Consider the following 14,970-nt stretch of genomic DNA (forward strand, 5'->3'; position numbering starts at 1 on the left):
TTTTAAACAGTGAAGTAAGACAGATTGAGTTTTAGAAAACTCACACTGGCAGTTTGCCAGGCAGAGCGGAGAGAAGATTCCATGTGGAGGGAATGGCCTGAGGGAAGGCCTGGATACATACAAGACCTGGTAACAGCGAGTGATCTGGTGTGACTCAAGCAAGCAGTACATGACAAGGAGTGAGAAGAGAGAAACTGAGGAAAGGACTCTGTGCAGATGGTAGAGGGTCTTCAAATCCCAGCTGAGGAGTTTGGCTTTGATTTGATTCTTCAGGTACAGACATTGGTAAGAACCCATGGGAGTAAGTTGGAAGGTAGAACACAGACTTAAGGTCAAGTCGTTTTAGTTTTAGCTCTGCCATTTATTAGTTAAACCTCCATTTCCTCAGAGGTACAATGGAGGTGATAAAGTAATGAGAATTGAGCGACATAACTTGTAAAAAGTGCTTATCACTGTTTAAGAGCCTGATACACAATGAGCACTCAAAATATTAGCTCTGAAACCCACATGGAACGCATCACATGAAAGGGCTCCCCGTTCCTCCCTGAGGAAGGAGACTCAGCTAGGAGAACACTCTGGGGACGGATGCCCCTGACCTTTTATTTTTTAACTTGAGCTAACTTTCCCTTTTTTTTTTTTTTTCACGTGGAAAAATCACTGTGAGACCACAAGTCCCCACATTTTGGGGTAGTTTTCTTTAAGAAGCTCAGAGGAACTCATGCACCAGACTCTGATCTTATGCGTAGCTTTTTCCAAAGTAGGGCCCAGAAAGCCAGCAGCTCGGCTTGAGAGTGCTGAGCATTCTCCCACGGACCCTGTGACAACCTTTGCATTCCTCTAGCCCTCCCAATGATCATTATCTGTTAATGAATCATTATCTGATTATCTGTTAATTTCATATTCATTTTTACACTGTATGTGCAGTGTATATATATAGATATTATATATATATATACACACACTGTATTGCAGTGTTATATATATCATATATATAATATATACCTAATATGTGATAAAGGAAAAATATTTTATGTATATGTTTATAAGTACATAGAACAGCTCTTAAGAACCTGGTAACCGGTCTTCTCCAGGATAAGGAATGGTGTGCATTGGGGCGAGACTTACTCTTTTGTGCCTTCTGAAGAACCATGTATGTGTATTATCTATTTAAACAAATCCAATGAATTTTTAAAATTCAAAAGAGCATCTCTGTTTTTCTGTAATAGAGGTATACCAGGTCCACTGTTGCTTTAGCCTCAAGTTTTGCTTTCCAGTGCCTTGCTCTGTAGTCCAAAGCCGGAACAGTGAATGAGAGGGTGACAATCTTGGTTTCCATCCCCCACTGCAGGGGTCAGAATCCTTCTGTGACCCAGGCCTCCCAGCTGGGGAATGGGGAGAGTGGCACTTGCCACATTCTCCACAGGAGTAGCATTGAGAACTAGCTATCTGTTGGTAAAGGATTTCAGGATCTGGGAATGAAAGAGAATATATTAACACAAAATACTCCTGCTTTTTAACCCCACATAGTTCTAGAGAAATCTAATATAAAGGCTTCAGATCCACTTACAGTTGCTGCACTAAAGATGAATGTTAATTAGTGACATTGACAATTGTCATTTTCTTTGTAAACCTACTTGATGGCTGGGAGCTGCAGGAATCTTTGCTATATGAGCCTTCTCTCTTTGAACAACAAAGTCTCAGGCTGACCTACCTGAAACAGACAGGAAACCTGCCCACCTCAATTACAGGTCTCAGCTGAGAGGCAGTGTTTGGTGTCCACACAGTCTATCTAGACAACATTTGCCTAACCAGGTCCAGTGACTGCGGCTTATCTTTTAATGAGGTTCTCCATTCCATTCCTTCTCTCTCTAGTGCCCTCATCTAGAGTGAAATGCACAGAAGTCATTTAACAAATAATGGCTGAACTAATGGCGGGCTGACTTCAAGAGCACCCTCACTTTATAGACAGGGAAACAGAGTCACAAAGAAATGCAATGCCTTGCATGAGTTCCATGATATAAGGGACCATTGGTTCAGGCAGGAGTCCCAGTTCAATCCCTAAAGCTCCTCTCTTCCACTCCCTGAACAGAGGATGCCTGAGAAGCTCCTGTATTTCCATCTTCACAGTCAGGGAAACAGGAGAAGCAGCTGTGTGACCAGCCCTGGGTCCAGACAACCCGAGGAAATGGCGAAGCCACCATCCCTCCCCAGATCTGTTCCCCCCATCTGTAAAATAATGGCATGGCAGGATAACCTCTCAGGTCCCTCTGCATTCACCAGCCACCTTGGACAGCCCCTTCCTCTAAGTTGTATTTCTTGAATTCTTTGAGTTTCCCAAGAGTTTCAAGGGGGCGCTGTGAAGCTGGCTACGTGCAGCCAGTGGGCTCTTCCTTCCCTGGAGCTGCCTGAGTGCTTGGTCTCCCTGCTGGTAACCAAGCCCTTGTCTGCCTTTCGAGCAACCCGGCCCTTTCTTATTGTTGCTGTCTGTTTCCATTTGCTCCTTTTATTCTCCGGGTTTTCCTTGACTCTGATGTTTTTCCCCCTGCTGCACAACAAGCCCTTCTGATCTCTGTGAAAGGCAAACCCGTGTCATTCTTCCAAATCATCATTGTATGACATGTTTTTATATCAGCCGGACAAAGGAGCTATTTGATCAGGGGGTATGGTGTGTGATTGTAAGAAATTCAGCTAGTCGGTGGCAACCATTGTTCCCCAAGCGGCTCCCTGACCCCATTCTGTTCCAGGAAAAACTCCCTGAGAGTGGCCTCTATTCATGGAGTAACACCAGTCCCCAGCCGCGCTCCAGGAGCATGCTCAATTCCTAGCGGTGTCACCGATAGCTGCCCGCAGCCACTCTTTAACTCTTTCATCAGCATTAGGTTTCCAACCCCACAGCTGTTATCACGGCCGCAAGCTCAGGGGGTTAGAGATATAGGCATGCTCTCTGCTCTCCCTCTTATCTTGGAGAAATTCAACCTTCCTTTGAAATGGTCATTTGGAAATTACCCGTCTGCTGCTTTCAGCGCAGCAGGCCTGGCTAGCACGCCCTGCCCTCCTCAGTTTTCCCCTGAGGACAGCCTCCCCGCCTCTGCCAACTCTCAGCCCCTGCTGCTCCGGGGCCTGCGTCCTGGTATGTAGACTAGTGGCCCCTCAAGGTGGTTTCAGATTGGCATCTCAGGTGGAACTATGGGGCCCCTCACCTTGACCCCCAAATCTTGGGCAGATTGCCCATTGGTCCCCCCAAAGATGAGGGAATACTTCCACACGCTAACAAACGTTACCTGCTTAGTTTTCCCTTCCTTTCCTTCTAGTACACATGGGGTCCCTACACGTGTAGGGTCTTGAGTTGGGTATTGCAGGAGGGACAGAATTGTATTAAAATTGGCCATTGGCCCTAGAAACTCAATGCATTAGAAGAAATGAGACAGGTGGATATGTCTCCGAAGAAACATCCATAGCATTCCCTCAGCTTTAACCCTGTGCCATTAAAACAGTATGAGGGATACCCAAACCATTCTGGCCTGTTTAGCACATCAGCCACCCAGATGGCAGGAGTACTCAAAACCATGCACAGTTGTGAGCTATATATACCTTTCTACAGGCCCAGCCTGCCCTGAGTGTGTGTATCTTAGCATTATACATCTACAGAACAGCCCTGAAAACACCAGAAGATTCTGGGAAATGTCTTAAAACCTAATAGCTTTGGGGTTTTCCTTATTGTCGCTGCAATCATTTTACAGACACTAGAAATGGAGGGCCCGGTTTGCGGTCACCCAGGGGCTGAGCAAGCACGCCAATCTGGGGCCTGTTGTTCATTTCTCCCCCGGTTCATCTTTTAATTCATTAAGTTCCGCTTTTGTCCAAAAAGATGGCAACAGATTAGACTGTTACCGTTTCTCTGTGACTACTATCAGGGAATCAAGGACCTCAAAGCCAATGAAAATGCCAACTCAAGAATCTAAAATCCTAAATGAGGTTCAGTCTCTGCCTTGTCCCCCGTCGGTGTTTCTTTGCCTTGAGTCAAACGAACGTCTCCTCCAGCAAGAGAATCTTAGCCTGGCTCCTCCACCTCAGTTCCTCTTTGGCCCCCAGGGAACATCCATGGTGCAATAGCTACAATATTAACAGCTATATGTATGGTGACCAAATAATTTATCGCCCAAGTACTAATTCATGTAACAACATGGATGCACCTTGAAAACATTATGCTAAGTAAAAGAAGCTGACACAAAAGACCACATAGCATATGAATCCAGACATGTGAAACGTCTAGAAAAGGTAAATCCATGGGGAAAGGAGATTAGTAGTTTCCAGGGTCTGGGAGGAGGGAGGGTACGGAGAGTGACTGCTAATGGGGATGATGAGAATGTTCTGGAATTAGATAGTGGTGATGATTGCACATCTTTGTCAATATTCTGAAAACCACTGAATTGTACACTTTAAAGGGGAAATTTTTGTGGTGTGTGAATCTCAACAAAAAAGAAAAAAGAAGGGGAAAATACCACCTAAAAAAGAAAGTTTGTCATCCAAGCCAGGATCAAGACACTTTTGAGGTATTAATAATTACTCTGGGAAATGTGTATAAACAAGGACATATACGGGCGCCTGGGTGGCTCAATCGGTTAAGCATCTGACATCATCAGCTCAAGTCATAATCTCATGGTTTGTGAGTTCGAGCCCCACACCGGACTCACTACTGTCAGTACAGAGTCTGCTGCAGATCCTCTGTCTCCCTCTCTCTCTGCCCCTTCCCTGCTCTCTCTCACTCTCGCTCTCTCTCAAAAATAAATAAACATTAAAAAAAAATTTTTTTTTAACAAGGACATATGGCCTAGATTCTACCCAGGCAAGAATTCTGCGGCCACTAGTGCCTCCAGGAACCATGCGGACTTGTGTTCTCAGCTCCTAAATCCCCCAAGCCATTTGAGATTCTATTTGTTCTTGAATGTACCTCTTCTTTTGTAATGAGCTTTAAATGTTTGCCCGGTGACATCACACCTCTTCCTCCTCACCTGAGATTTATCCATTCATCCGTTCATTCACTAATCAGCTACGAGGTACCTATGACGCCAGGCAGTCAGGATAGGGGCTGAGGACCATAGACGAAGAAGTCAAATTTCTTTCCCTCCAGGAGGTCACTTTCTACTGAGAAGGGTGACATTCAAGTCAAAGGAAGTGCATTTGAGATAGAAGAATGTACTGGGTACCAGGAGGCCCAAAGAAGGCGAAAGTTAGCCCTTCCTGAAGCTGGGATTTTCTAGACGCCCACCCACTGCTTGGCTTTCCAGACGGACTGTGATGGGGCCTACTTCTGACCCCACTGGAGGAAAGAGGAATGTCTTCTTTGTCTTTGGTTTTCCTCCCCCATTCACCATGGTCCCCGCCATTCAGTGGTCTCTCACGTCCAGCACACATTGGGGTACCACCACTAGGGGTCTGGAGCTTCTTTCCCACGGGTGACCTGTACTCCAGCTCAGACTCCCACTCTCTGGTTGTCACTGGATCTTTCCTAAGTACATTGTGTTTCTTGCCCATTTTTCTGCCCACTCATGAGGGCTTATAAGGTTAAACCCCTTGACCAAGGTCACACAGCTGGTTAGTAACAAAAGCCAGACTAGAACCCACGTTCAGTCCTCGAAGTGAAGTCCTTTCGGGCTTCCATCAGGGGGTTTTATTTTTCTAACAAAGTGCCTATAACTTGAAGAGGGAAACTCCAATCAATCCTAAATCGGTTTTTTGTTTTGTTTTGTTTTCTAATTTTTTGCTTTAGTTGTCAGCCTCGGCCAGTAGTGGGAGCAGTCATAAGTAAATGATTAGTGACCCCCCCAAGGGTGCGTGTCACAGTCTCGGCACAAACATCGGGCTGGAACTTCTGATCCCTTACAGCCGTCTGTGTAACCCCAGTCCCTATGCCATGCAGCTCAGAACCCACATTCCAGTGGTGTTTCTCACTAGGCAGGAGGAACAATGGGAGTCAGTTCCCCTTAATACAGTAGAAGTTCATACCTGGAGGGGTCAGAGGCAGAAAAGCTTCAAAGTTAAGAACTTGGGTTTTAAAGGCCAGCAGATCTGGATTTAAATCCTGGCTACGTAACTGGAAGGAGAATGGTCCTTCAGTTTCTCCGGCTGTAAAATGAGAATAACCACTCATTTAGGGGATAAGATCCTCACAGGGATAACAGCTACCGCAGCGTAGTGTCATGAGGGTGAAATGACATGAGGCATATCAAGGACTTCGCATGGTCCCTGGTAGATAGTGAACACTAAATAACGCCAGCTAGTGTTATTACTGTCCTTTCTAACACCGCCTCTGGTCTTCAAAGGGTCCCAAACTCTGGAGATTGTTGGTCAAGTCTCCTCAGAGCATGCCTGCTGCCCTCTTGTCTGCCCCATAATGGCAAGACCGAGCACTAAGGCAAGCAGATGGGACTTCATTCATTCATTCATTCATTCACCAAAACTAATGAAGCACCTAGTATATTCCAAAACCACATGAAGAATTATCATCCTCAATAAGTAGTTACAACAGTGTTATACACAGAATAATGTATGAGACCACACCACGCAGGATTGTCCAGGAGACACAATGGGGAAGAGACAATTCCAGGTTTTGAAGGGTATGTAGGAGTTCGCCTAGGTAAACAGTATGCGAAAAGGCAAATGCATGGAAGGGCATGAAGTATTTGAGAAACAGTAAAAAGATCTGTTATTGCTAGATTCTCCCACCAACGTGGAAGGAGAGAAGCTTGGGAACTTGTGGCCAAATTGGGAAGGGCCTCGTGTGCCTGGCTGAGGAATTTGAATTTTAGCCAGTGGCCATCGGGCAAGAGTGGGGACTTTTTAGCATGCAGGTGACTCGAAACAGTCTTTGGCTTGGTTTAGAAATTTTTGTTCTGGCTGCTCTGTAGTGGAAAGAGTGCAAAACGAGTCCCAATCTTTGGGGCAGGGAAGGTGATCCTGACCCACCAGAAAGGCGGGAAGTACGGCTGCCACTCTGGCCCCAGGAGACAGGCCTGTTTCCCTCCGCTCTTCTACGAGATTTGACTTCAGCCAAATTTCACACAGGTTCTGAGGGGCTTGCAAAAAAGAGAATTCTTTTCTTTAGCAGAACAGGACTGAGGTGAATTCCCCTCAAAGTTTTTGTTGTCGGCAGTATTCAAAACAGGTACTGACCTTGGAGTCTAGACACTGGAATGTTCCCTCTAACTCCTGACGAGTGCCGAGTGCCGGCCGTGTGACCTTGGGCCAAGGGGTCTCTGTTCCTCAGGGCTTCCTCCCTCCCACCAGGTGGGAACTCTTCCCTCTTAGAAATTCCCTAGCACCATGCTGGTACCTGTTTAGTTCACTTTTTCCATTTCATTCTGTTCTGCATTATTAGTCATGGGTGTGCTTTGCAGAGTGGAAAGACTAGAGTCTACAGATCTGGCTTCCAATCCTGGCTCAGCCATGTGCCAGCTGTGTGGCTCAGAGACATTCTTTTACCCTGCCGAACCCTCATGTCCTCCTCTGTAAATCTGGAATGAACGCCAGAGAGTCGTTAGGTCGATAGAAGGAATAATTGAAATAAAGTATGTAAACACAGGGCCTGAAACATAAAGCACTCACTAAAGAATATTTACGTGAACATACTACAGACACACACACACACACACACACACACACACACACACACTGTGGTCTTGATACTTAAGCACTTAGCTTAAAACATTTATGAGTATGGACTCAGAATCGATATTGATATTGCCTTTATGCCTTGATTTTCTTACGTTTAAAAGGTAATGATGCTATCGGACTCAACCGCACTGAATACTTGGAATAAAATTGGAAAGCACACCCATTTGTAGTTGCCTATTTGACATCCAACCGTCATTTGTATATATAGTTTCTCTTACGAGAGTGTAAACTCCCTGGGAACAGGAACAAAACCACTGCTCTCTCTGTGAATGAGAAGTGGAGGGGAGACCAGGGCTTGGTACATGGCAGTGGAGAGAATCATTTTTAAGCCCCTAGAGTCGGTGCCCAAGCCAGAAGGTACCATCTACACAGCCCACCAGCCGTTCTCAGTTGCCACCTTCTGCTGACTGCACAGGCTCTAGCATCGGCATCACAAAAGTTGACTTCTTAGCCTGAGCCCCAGTCACTAGTGGCAGCCAGAAGCCAGGCCTTGAGATGCCCAGGTGTTGAGGAATTGAGCAGGGACCAGCAAGGGTCTCCCTCTACCTGCGGGGAAGAACCAGTCCTCGGTGCCCCGGGTGCCGGCCCCAGGGGATAGTCGTCAGGGAGGTCGTCAGGGGGATAGTCGTCAGCCTCTGGCTAAGCTCCTGGCCTTAGCATGGCAAAGGTACTCCTTCTTGGAGTCCAAAGCTGCCTCCCACTCCGCAGGACCACAGGGGGTCCCACACCTAAACAATGTCCCAGACTCTGGGACTCAGCCCAACTGCCTTACCTTGGCCTAGGTTGGCTTACTTCCAAGGATTCTCCGAAACGGAGCGTTCTGCTGGATTGGGACTCGAAGTCAGCCTTCAGAACCACACCAGGGCAGACTCGTAGGAGTAGCTCAGCTAAGCGGCTTATTTGCTTGGAAGACCTGGGGGCTCCCCCACCGGAGGTCGTGGAGCTGGGAGGTAGGAACAGACGTTTCCCTGTTGGCTCCCAGAATACCTGAGGTGCCTTCTAACCTGGAGGGAGGGGGTTGGGCTTCAGATAATCCACCCGGCCTGGTGCAAGGCTTGTTCCTCAGGGCTGTCTAGGCAAAGGGGACAAGGACTTCTTCAAATAACAATAATAGCATTTATTGAGCGCTTCCTCTGTGCCCAGCACTTTCTAAATACTTTGTATGTGTTACCCTTGGCCCCCCACCTCTAAGTAGGCACTCTTATGCATCCTATTTTACAAATGAGGAGGCGTCAACCCCAGAGAAGCGAATCACTTTCACATGGTCACGGGATCCAAGCTAGAGAGAGGACGACTCACAGCACTTCCTTTGTCTCGTACCATGACCTCAAGAAGAGTTTATTTTTGAAATAACTAGGGTTCTTGGGCTCTGATGAGGAAGTTCATGACTGCGGAGTGTGGTGTGGCAGAAGTTGCTCTAAGACTTCAGAGTCCAAAAGCCCTGGGCTCAGATCCTAGGTCAACCACTAAACAGCTCTATCACTTGCAGCAAATTGCTTATGTTTTTAGCCCGAGTCTCCCCATCTGTGAAATGGGGCCAGTAGCGCCCACCTTGCAGGGCTGTCGCGAGGCTTGGAAATAACATATGCGGCCCGCCTGGCACCTGCTGGGTGCTTGACAAATGGTAACCGTGGCTATGACCCTCCCGTGCCTTGGGTGTGCTGGCAGCCCTGTGGCGGACCCATCCGGCGGCCCACTGGAGTAAGTGGAAGCAGCTGGGAGGGGGTGGGGGAAGAGGGAAAGGGAGAGGCAGCTTGAGTGACTGCAGGCCAGCCCTGAGGGCCTCGAAGGGGATATTGGCCCTAGCCACAGGTGCACCAATTACTCTCCCCTCGCGCAGCCTGGGGGTGCACTTCCCCCTCGCTTTCCCACTCGGCTCAGCCCTGACCTCTGGTTCTGCAGAAGGGCAGTGGCAGCTCCAGAGCACCAGTCCGCTGGCTGGTCGTTTGTCTTCAGGTTTCACGGCCTCCCTGAGGCTCCCACTGCTTTGCAAGTTTTCCCTCCCTTTCCCAGCCACTTCCCAGTTAGCCTGGGAGCCTCTCAGTGGTAGCTCGGGTTTCATTCCTGGGAGCTTTGTTCCGAATGGAAGTTTCTGGTTGGGATAATCCCTGGGTGTGAGTGGTCAGTGCAGGAAGAGACGGGAGCCTCTCTGAGAGGCTGTGGGAACAGCCTCGCTGGTCCAGGTGCTCTGAGGAGGGAGTGGGTTTCACCGCTCCTCTTGGAGGCACCTTCCCCCGCGGCGGGGCCCAGGGGGCGGCCCTGGACAGCAGGTCTGCAGCCCACCCAGCCCTGCCTCTCTGGGGGGTCCCTGCCAGCATCGTCCCCTGGGTGCCTGAGAGAACCCTGAAGGACTCAGACCCTCCAGCGCCTTCCCCACCTGCCCCAGTTGAAATGTCAGACTCGAAGGACGAAATTGAGAGGATGCCAATCCCTGCGCTGACCCAAGCAAATATTGTCTACGTCTAGTTTATGAAATAGACTTCTACGCAGGGTTTCCTCAGGAAATTAGGTTCTGCTGCTCAACTTTTTTTTTTTCCCCCTGAAACAAATAATCTGGTTCAAACCTTTTACCTTCTAGATGAGGAAATGAAGGTTCAGGGAAGAAGAATTTCCCTGAGGATTCCACAGCTGCTCCTCTTGATTCATCTTCTCCGGGGTCGCTTTCATGATCCAGTCATGGGTACGCGGCGCTAACCCACGCATTGCCCACGCCACGTGGTATGGCGGCAGGGGGTTTACTCGTCTGTGAACTCCAAGGCAAGGGGTGCAGCCTGAAGGCGGGACCTTGCCTTGTCTACCCCTTCATCTCCAGCAACTCTGCCCTCAGTGTGCACTGAACCGAGTCGGGACTGAGCTGAGCTGAACTCCACCGGGAGCAGCCCAGGGTCCCTGCTCCCACCCGGCTGCCTCTAAGCCAGCATGGCCTCACGTCTGAGCAGTGTGCCCCCCTCGGCCCCGGACCTCTCTTTCCTCACGCACCCCGTGCTCCTCCTCTGCTTCAGCCTTTCCCACACTTCATCGGCACGGACGGGCGAACCGTGGCCATCTGCACTGGAAAGGAAGCTTCAGGACTCGGGAGTCTATCTGACTTGCTCACCGTTGCTTCATAATACTTGCTTCGAGGGCTGGCACAGAGTGGGTGCCCGGGAAGCTTGGCACGAATCAGTGCAAGGCCCCCGGGAGAGGAAAGGCTTGGCATTGGCTGGGAGGAAAGAGGTGAAGCCTCGAATATTGATTCTCCCCGTTCTCTCTGCTCCTCCTTCCTGCCATTCTTCCAACTCCAGACAGTGCAGACAACTGTCTCCCCAGCCCCTGCTTTGGGGGTTGGGAGAGGGGAGGCAAGGCTGGGTCTGGGCAGCAGGGTGGTTAAGACACACACTGGCCTCTAGGACTGAGCTGGAAGACCATCCCCCTTTCGGGACACCACCACACCTCCCCTCTCAGCAATCCCAGGCCTTCAGGGGCTCAGGCCTTTGGCTGGCATGTCCACCTGGATAAGTGAGCAGGAGCAGACAAGGTTAGGCCTTCTGTGCATGAAGGGCCTTGCCCCTCATCTCGGGCTTCCTGGCTACCTTGGGCCTTTGAGTCGCTAGAGATGTTTTCCCAGGAAAATACCCTCCCTGCAGACTCTGCCTTTCTCCTGTCCTCATGGTGCCTCCTGGATGACAGCACTGGACAAACCCAGGCTTTCGGGGACCTCACTCCACCGGCCCAACCCCTTTCCCAGAGTCCCTCCCCACAGTAGCCACCACTCGTTAGGAACCGTAGTTAAGGCACTCTGCTAGACAGCTCACCCGGCTCGTAAACCCTCACCCGCATGACAACTCTGTAAAGGGGAGTATGTGGCCCATTTTGCAGGTGAGGAAGTTGAGGGTTAGAGAAGTGAGGTGACTTACAGTTTACACAGTTAGGGAGCACCAGAGCCAGGATTCAGGATTAGTTCTATCTGACTCCAAAGCCCTGACTCCTAACATCACACTGAGCCGCCGCATCTGATTTCTGGTTGCTGCTGCTGTAGCCATTTTTCTGAATTCCTTCTCCGATCTGGTTAGGCCTGGCTGGGAGGGGGAGGGATGGGCACATCAGTGTCAGAGCAAATTCCAGGGGTGTTGGGAGAGTAAGAGAAGATTCCTTTTCCCTTCTCTCTACCTGCCCCCCAGGTGTGATGGAAGTGCCCCCACACAGAGACCTGCCCCGGATGCTGTTCCCTCCCTTCTTCACACCGGTGCACAATCCTGTCTTACCGAACGCTTAGGCTCTGACCCTGTTCCCCTTGTCCCTCTCAGCACAAACCTCTGGCTTTTGGTCACAGCTCATCTCGTCTTCCAGCTACCAGTCATGCCTCACTTAGGAGCACCCTTCGAAGCCACCTCTCCGTCCCCGGGGATGCTAGCACCTCTACCCAGAACCCCCCCCTCTTCCCCCACCAGAGAGGATCAGGCCTGGCTTAATGGAAGGGGCTGGAACTTGAGCCCAAGATGGAGAAGTCAGCCCAAACCCTCGGAAGCCAAAGACCCAGCATCCTACTGACCCAGCCTCTCCTATCGGAACTGAGATCGGGCAGGTCCTACATGGTGTATTACCCATGATGAATGTTTTATGGGCTTGTTCTTCATTCCTGAGAGCTGCGGGAGGCAGGGAGGGGAAGGTGCACGGAAAGCCCAGGGAGAGACTAGGCAGGACAGTGAGGCAGGAGGGCGTGCAGTAACCCAGCATAGGTTGTGATGGGACAGGGGGAATTGCTCTGTGAGGAAAGATTTAGCAAGAGTTGGTGATGTTTGTCAAGTTGAAATGTTAAATGTCGGAGACTGGAAACAAGGAGGAGGCCAAGAAGGCAGAGGTTTTGAGCCCAAGTGTTTGGAAGCTGTGTGCCTGTGGGCAGACAGGGACAGCTGGAATTTGGGGTTGGCCCTGGCCACTCCCACTCTTGAAAGTCACTGGCTGGTTCTCCAGGCAGTTGGCTTTGGTCTCAGGGCCTGGTGCCCCGGCTCCTCGAGGGCTTGCCATTCTGCCACTCCCAGGCCCTGGGCCCAGGCATTTTCTGGTTCTCTGGACCCAAGGTAGTGGAAGGCTGCAAACCACGGAGAGCTCTGTCCAGGCTCCTCTTTGCCTCCTCAAAGCAGAATCCAGTTCTGGCCCCCTGTTCTGAGTACCTCCAGCCAGGCCCCAAACTACAGCCCAGCTGATTCTTCACGACTGGGGGCCTTAATCCCCCAGTACCAAAGCTTCAGACCTTGGTTGGCATAAGAGAATGCCTGACTCTCCTCTTCACCACGTGCTCCCTCCAACCACAGCCAAGGAAGGAAGGGAGAAGAAACACAGCTCCCAGACTGATTCAGCGGCCTGAGCTTGCTTCACTGAGAGAGGGGTTGCAGGGGGTGAGGTTGGCGGGGTTTGGGTTGGGGGGGGGGGCAGTGACGGACTGCAGGACTGAGCCCGAGCCCTTCTTAGCATTTGCCAGCCAGTAGGAGGAGCCCACGCATGAGGGTCAGCTCTGCGGCCTGCCCAGATGGACAGTTAGTTCTTGAGGGTCAGCAAGAGATCCAGATGGGGAAGCAGGGCAACCAAAAGCACCTTACTGGCACCACCCTCCACAGTTCCATGGGACTTGGGGGTCCTCCGGAGTTCCTGCCAGCTCCCCATCTGTCTTGCTACCACTTACTCCTCCTCTCTTCTCTGCTCTCTGGCTCTTAATTCCCCTTCACTCTCCTTTGAAGTCCCCTGGTTGCTGTGGAAAGTCAGTGGCAGGGAAGGAAGCAGAATTTGGGGGAGGTTCTGATATGTCCATCCCAACAGGCCCTGCTTAGATGCTCATTTGTCCAGGCTTTGGAAACAGGTACTGCAGCTTGAGAAAATTGGGAGTGAGCCTGGCTCAGACAGCCTTGGACCTCCTTTTAATAAGACTGTGCATGTCAGGATAAGCTCCAAGGATCATCTATCATAGGACCATCCTCAAGTCTCCCCGACCTTCAGGCATTTCAAGACTGACTCAGCTCTGGATACAGAGGACCCCCAACCTTCCGCGTCCACTCAATGGCCCCTCAGTCTGCTCTCATTCTATCAGTTGATCGCTTCCACCAACATTTACCAAAAACCCACGACGTGCCAGGCACTGGTTCTGGCACTGGATAGTAAGCAATTCAAAGTCTCTGCTCTCTTGGGAGGGACAGACAGAACAAAAGCAAATATATGAAAAACAAGATAATATCAGGGGCACCTGGGTGGCTCAGTCGGCTAAACGTCTGACTCTTGATTTTGGCTCGGGTCATGATCTCACGGTTCGTGAGATTGAGTTTCTCATCGGGCTCCACACTGACAGTGAGGAGCCTATTTGGGATTGTCTCTCTCCCTCTCTCTCTCTCTCTGTCCCTCCCCTGCTAGTGTTCTCTCTAAATACATACATACATACATAAATACATAAAAACTTATTTAAAAAGATAATATCAGATAGTGATAAGGGTAATAAATAAAGCAGAGAGTGACAGCAGAGATCTACAGAATGAGCACTCAGCCCTGCAAGATCTAGAGGAAAGGCACTGCAAGCAGAGGGAACAACATGTGCAAAGGCTCTGGGGCAGATGAGAGCGTGGCTCGCTTGAAAAGCTGGAAGGAGGTGTGGCCCAAGTGCCACGGAGAAGAGGGAAAGTGGTTAAGCCCTAAGGTTATAGAGGCAGCAGGGGGCCAGAGCGTGCAGGGGACTGTGCGGGCCATGGAAAGGAGTCTGAGTTCAACTCTAGATAAGGTGGAGTAACACGATCAGATTTGTGTTTTGGAAATTCTGGCTGCTGAGCACAGAAAGCATAGTCAGGGGATATGAGAGGAACCAGGGAGAGCAGTTAGGGGCTGATTCCCATAAGTCAGACAAGAGCTAGTGACGGCTTAGAGCAGGGTGGTCGGGTAGAGAAGTCAAAGAGTAGGCGGACTGGAGTTGAGTTAGGTTCTGGAGTAAAGGCAGCAGGATGAGAGGCAGGGGGAGGCTGACAGAAGAGCCCAGAAGATTCCCAGGTGAAACCACCCTATTGTTGGCTACTCGCTCTCGGCCCTGGGGTCGGTCGGGGGTAGGGCACTTAAAGCTTCGGGCCCAGACATTATCTTTGTGCTACATCATCAGGACACCACACCGTACTGGTTTTCCTCCCACCAGCCTCATGGGCCACACATGCTCCATCTCCTCGGCTGACGCCCCCCACCCCCTGACCTCTCCATGTTTGGAGTGTGCCAAGGTCAGGCTTGGGGCTTCTCTCTTCTCTAGCTCTGCTCACCCCCCGGAGGAACCCATTCCATCTCCTGCTTTAA

Source organism: Acinonyx jubatus, chromosome D2, assembly GCF_027475565.1.
Source record: "Acinonyx jubatus isolate Ajub_Pintada_27869175 chromosome D2, VMU_Ajub_asm_v1.0, whole genome shotgun sequence".
NCBI classification, from domain to species: Eukaryota; Metazoa; Chordata; class Mammalia; order Carnivora; family Felidae; genus Acinonyx; species Acinonyx jubatus.